This window comes from Culicoides brevitarsis, chromosome 1 (assembly GCF_036172545.1).
Source record: "Culicoides brevitarsis isolate CSIRO-B50_1 chromosome 1, AGI_CSIRO_Cbre_v1, whole genome shotgun sequence".
Taxonomy (NCBI): Eukaryota; Metazoa; Arthropoda; class Insecta; order Diptera; family Ceratopogonidae; genus Culicoides; species Culicoides brevitarsis.
This window is the reverse complement of record NC_087085.1, coordinates 16,064,226-16,069,922: the sequence shown is the minus strand read 5'-3', so window position 1 is coordinate 16,069,922 and position 5,697 is coordinate 16,064,226.

Genomic DNA, 5,697 nt, shown 5'->3' with positions numbered 1-5,697 from the left:
ATATTTGACATTCCACAGCGAAGAATTTTATATTTATTTCTATCACTTTGTTAAACAAATAAAGTAATAAACTGTATCATTGTATTCCGTCCATCCTTCGTCTTTGTTGCCGTTGTCTTACACGACGAGATCAAAAGCAATCTTTCAGGCAACTCAACTCGTCTTCTTGATTCACAGAACGCATAATTGGGTTAGTAAGAAAATAATCATAAATACATTGCTTCCGGTGCGTAAGCCGAACAACAAGAAACAACTGTTGTTATGTGATGATGAAGATGACAGTTAGTTAATTCCAGAGGCTTCTTGAGAAATTACGTAGACACGATTCAAGTGATTTTGCAGGAAATCAGATCAGAAATTTGAATGATGAGCACCATAAATTACTACTTACGTGGCATGCAAAAAGAATTTCATTCATTCGTTCGGACAACAACAAGTGCACGCGTCACAGTAATTAATTCAAGAATGCCATTGTTGCTGGTTAGTCGGAAATAGTTTCCCTTTTTAAGAACAAACTGGTTTTTGCATATCATTAATCGACGACGACGACGAGCTGGCAAAAATGTCATAAGAAAAGTGATGTTTATGATTAGCATTATAATTAAAAGCAAATGTGAGTGAATACCAATTACGCTTAATTATTTTATAATAAAACGATTTATGATGACAAAAGTACGTCAATTGTAGCTAATAACTGGGCAATCAATATATAAAACTAACATTAACATGCGATGCATGAAACCTTTGTTGATCGAAGACATTCCAAGCAGCACCTGCGAATGCGAAGATGAAGAAATCTCGTTGTTGCAAACCACAGTCGGGTTAGTGTGTCGCAATCAAACAAGATTTAATATATATGTTCAAGCGCTGCTGACAAAATGTTCATCAAATAATAAAAAAAATAAATTCTTATTGTTTTTATTTCAAAAATATTTTAATCTTATGGAGCAACGACGTCGTCCAAATGCGTAGTATTTGCATGAAGCAAGTGGCATGAAGAGATATTGATTAAAAATATGCGAAGGTCACATTCCATTGATGATAATATACTTAATTCTATTTAGATGAGTGGCGGTAGTAGCTTGCAAATGTTTGCTCGTACTACAAAAAAATACAAATAATGTGATGAAGCGTAACTTTGATTTGTCAATATCTATATCACACGTGCATTGTCTGTTTAATGTAAACAAAAAGAAGAAAAAATTCAATTTAAAACACGTTCAAATATTTTTTTTTGACTGACTGACAAGGATTTACAACAGTGGCATGTTTTTGGCTATTAGGTTGATTAAATTATCAAAAAAAAAATTAAGATTTTATCTCAATTAATTTTTTTTTGTAACAATTACCGTCTTTTTAAATTTTATAATTTAATTGAAAAAAAAATAGTTGAAAATTATTTAAAATAACTTTAGCTAAAATTGTTGGTTAATTAATTTTAAATTTGTAAAAAAATAAAAATTTTTGTTAATTATTATATTTAAAAAAAATAATTTAATTGTTTTTTTAATCTAAATTAATTTTGAGTTATTTTAAATGTAATTTATTAATTTTTATTTTTTTTTTTTTTTTAATTTAAAATTATTTATTTAATTTAATTTATTTTTTGTTTTGATAATTTAAAGTAATTTTTTAAATAATTAAATTTTATTTTTAATTTATGAATTTTTAAGTTAAATTAATTTGTTTAATGAAATAAATAATTTAATTTAATTAATAAATCTTTTGATAGATTTTTTTTTATTTTATTTTTTAAAAATTTTTTTTTTAAAAAAAAAAAATTGTAACAATAAATAAATTTAATATTTTTGAAAAAAAAAACATGTTTTCGACAAAAATATTTTGAGAATTTTTATGTTATTTTTATAAATATTTTTTTCATACTAAGTATCAAAAATTCTAATACATAATGGTTATGAATTTTTTGTAATCCAATAAATTAAATTAATAAATTACCCTTAACTTAAATTAAAAACTTTTATAATTATTAAAAAAATAAATTTGCGTTTTCGTTAAAAAAATTTTTTAGTCTTTCTTTAAAATTCTTTAAATGATTGAAAAAAAATCACGAAAACAATTTTTTCCTTATTATCTTAACCTTAACTAAAAAATTTACCATTTAAACAAAAATTAAATATTATTTTATTTAATGATCGATTTTCAACATAACATTAACGAGACACGATTAGCTCTGAGGTTCTAGATTGTTTGACCACCTATCTATCGACATACTACGCAAAATTATATAAACCTTGTAATTATAGATGTTTATTAATTATATCGGCATGTAAGTAAGTATGACGCTAATCTAAATGAAGCTACGTCGTGAAGTGAGAATCGAATGCAAATTATGGTGGTGATTCATATGTGTTGTTAAGTAACTAAACTATCGAAAGGAATGTCAAGAATTCAACTCATTACTATTGTGTTGGTTTGAAGGGTGCACATTGCACTTATCTTATCAAATTAAGCAAGTTGTAATGAGTGAAATTAATATTCATCATAACAGCATGATCGACAAATTTAAATTCTTTTAAACTTTGACACTCCCAGTAATCATTCAACTTTCGAAACAAACAACTAGGCAAGATCATTACACTTGTTTAAATTAAAAGTCATCTCGTTGTCGTCGTCGTCGTCGCATACCTTCTTCTTCATCCATCCATCCAGTTAGCAATGCCATTTCATTAATTGGGTTTAATTAATCTAATTAAAATTTTAAATAAATTGATTATCTAATTCCTGTATGCATGGAGAGAAAAATTTTCGTACTGTGTCTTGCTCTCCCATATAAATTTATTAAATTGATAAGCTTTTGACATCTAGAAAAGATATTTTTAAAGCGACTGACTCCACATTCCAAGCTCGCTAAAATAAATAATTATTATTATTTTTATTATCTTATGTGGAGTTGCGTTTGTTATATTTTTGTTGTTGTAGACATGTTTGTAATTTGCACTTGGTGATTAATTATATTGTTATTATTATAGAATTCTTGAGCAAATTTTATTGAATTCCGAGTGGTTATAAAATTAAAGAAATTATTTTAAGTAGGTATAACTATCGTGTGATCGAAAATTGTTATTTTTTGTTTTTTAATATTTTACTGTATTATGAAGAAAATTAATATTAAAATATTATTAAAAATCATTAAATATTAAATTGAAAAATATAATAAAGAAATATAAAATAAAAATTAATTAAAATTTTTAAATAACATGAAAGAATAATAACAATTTCATAATTTACAATTAGAGAAAATAGAAAATTCAGTTAACTACATATTTATTATTTAATTTTTTATTATGAATAAACACTAAATTAATGAAAAATAATTTAAAAAATCATTAAATAACTTATATTTTATTAAATATTTTTAATTAAAGTATTATTAATAAAAACTTAAAATTATTATAATAAAAATAAAAATTATTATTATTTTTTTTTGCAATTTTTTATTAAATTTTTAATAGTAAAAATTATTATAGTTAACTCTAAATTATTTTCTAAAAATTAAATTAATAATTAAAAAATAAATATTTAATTTTTTAATAAATTGAAGAATAATAAATAAATTTAATTATTAAGTTATTAATTAAATTAATAATAAATTTTAATTTAATTTTTATATGATTATGATTTTCATTCGTCTCACATATCGGTTTAAATCGAGCCAATCGGTTATCGGTTCAGCGAAGACATCAACCATTACTTGAACGGTTGTCTTAAGCACCCTCTATGGGAAAACTGGATAAATAAGGTAAGTATTCCAGCTGCTTTATAAGCCTCTTTAACGGCTTGAATAACTAAAAATTCTATATAATTTAAAGAAAAAGAAGACTTAGGATTTTCTTGTGAGGTTTAGTTGATAGTTTTTCTTAAAAATATAAATATTTTACATAAATATGCTGTAAAAAACATAAAAATTAAACTAAATAATTTTAAAATTTCCACAAAATTCAATGAAAAATCAACGAAGTAAAAAATAATAAAATTTATGTACATTGGATGTCCTTATAAAAGCGATATCATTATATTTTAGAAAAAAAAATACAAAATTTTATGTTAATTTAACAAATTGATCTTCACCAAAACAAGACAAAAATATCGAGTTTCTTTGATGAGATGAAATTCTTTCCAAATGAAGTCCCCTATTTGCCACATTTGGTTTATCGACTTCTATCATCGCAAACGCAACACATATGATCGATGTAGGTATATGATAACGGTTTGACGGCAATTAATCATCGATGATGTTTTGCTTTTTTTCCTCTCTTTTTTTCTTCCATCAAGCTATCAGTCTACATATGAGGAGCTTAATGACTTGTAAATGCCATTCAAGTAATAATTATATAGGCACTCAATTTCTTTTCAGAAATAAATCAGGGTAAAAAAGTGTTAGGTCAAAAAATTAACTTTCTAAAACAGAAATAGTTAGTTCTACGCGTGCCTCAGACAATTTCTCACATCAGTTGACTCTTTGAGTTGAATCAAATTATGTTCATTGAAATGACAGAAAATTGAAAATTAATTTAGGAGGAATGCGGGTTGCACTTTGTTAGTTTCTTCCAAGAAACGAAAAAAAAAATAATCGACTAATTATTTAAACAAATTACAGAACCGTACACTAAAATTATCATAATATGCAACGTTGCATACATAATCCGATTTAATCAAGCGATGTATGTTAAGTGCATATATGTTGTTACACAAAAGCCACTTGATACAAATCTAAATATTTTTGTGGAAGTAGGTTTTGTGTCTTTCGTACGAAAAATGAACCAGTTTTTATAATTTAAAGGTATATAGTTAACATACTTTCGTTCGCCTTCATGTGTACGACGCAAATGACATGCATACTAAATTCAACGTGATTTTTATATTAAAATTATTATTTATTTTTGTCAGTTATGCATATTAACGTCGAAACATTGTAACGTTTTTCTTTGTATTCTTTATGATGCATACCTAAAAATTTGTATTTTTTTTGTAGGTGAACTATTAAAAATAAAATTTATATGATAAAATACCGAAAACAGCCTTAGGATGATGAGCTAAAGACACACGAACATAAATTATATATTTTATTTTTTTTATATTTTAATTGAATGAACTTTACACATTGCGTATTTAATTTATATATGATAATAATAACTCGTAGTTACTACAATGTGCAATAAACGTGTTGTATAAATAAAAATTAAAATTAATATGAGAAATATTTTCACTTTATTTTTGCCTTGATTAACGGATTATTCGCTCTGTGTGTGTCTGTATAAAATCGCAACAACCTTCGTTAAACAAAAAAAGACAAGTGCAAAAAAAAAGTAAACAACAAAAAAAACTATAAATTGCAAAAAGATGTGTAAATATTAATTTTAATTTATTTATTTCGACGCAATAAAAATTTACAATTGAACTTTTTTTTTCATATATCATATATTTTCATCTAATTTAGATAAAATAAAAAGTTGAATGTCAATGAAAGTCGTGTGAAGAAAAAAAAAACAAGATATACATTTAATTGTTGCCCTTTATACAGACCCGTATTATGTTAAATAATAATAATAATTATCATTATTATAAAAAAAAATCAATGTCTCATACTTATTGAGAGAAAATCCATTTCACATGTTATGATGATAATAATAATGAACTATAATTTCATATTTTTATTAAAATAAATTACCCTTTACT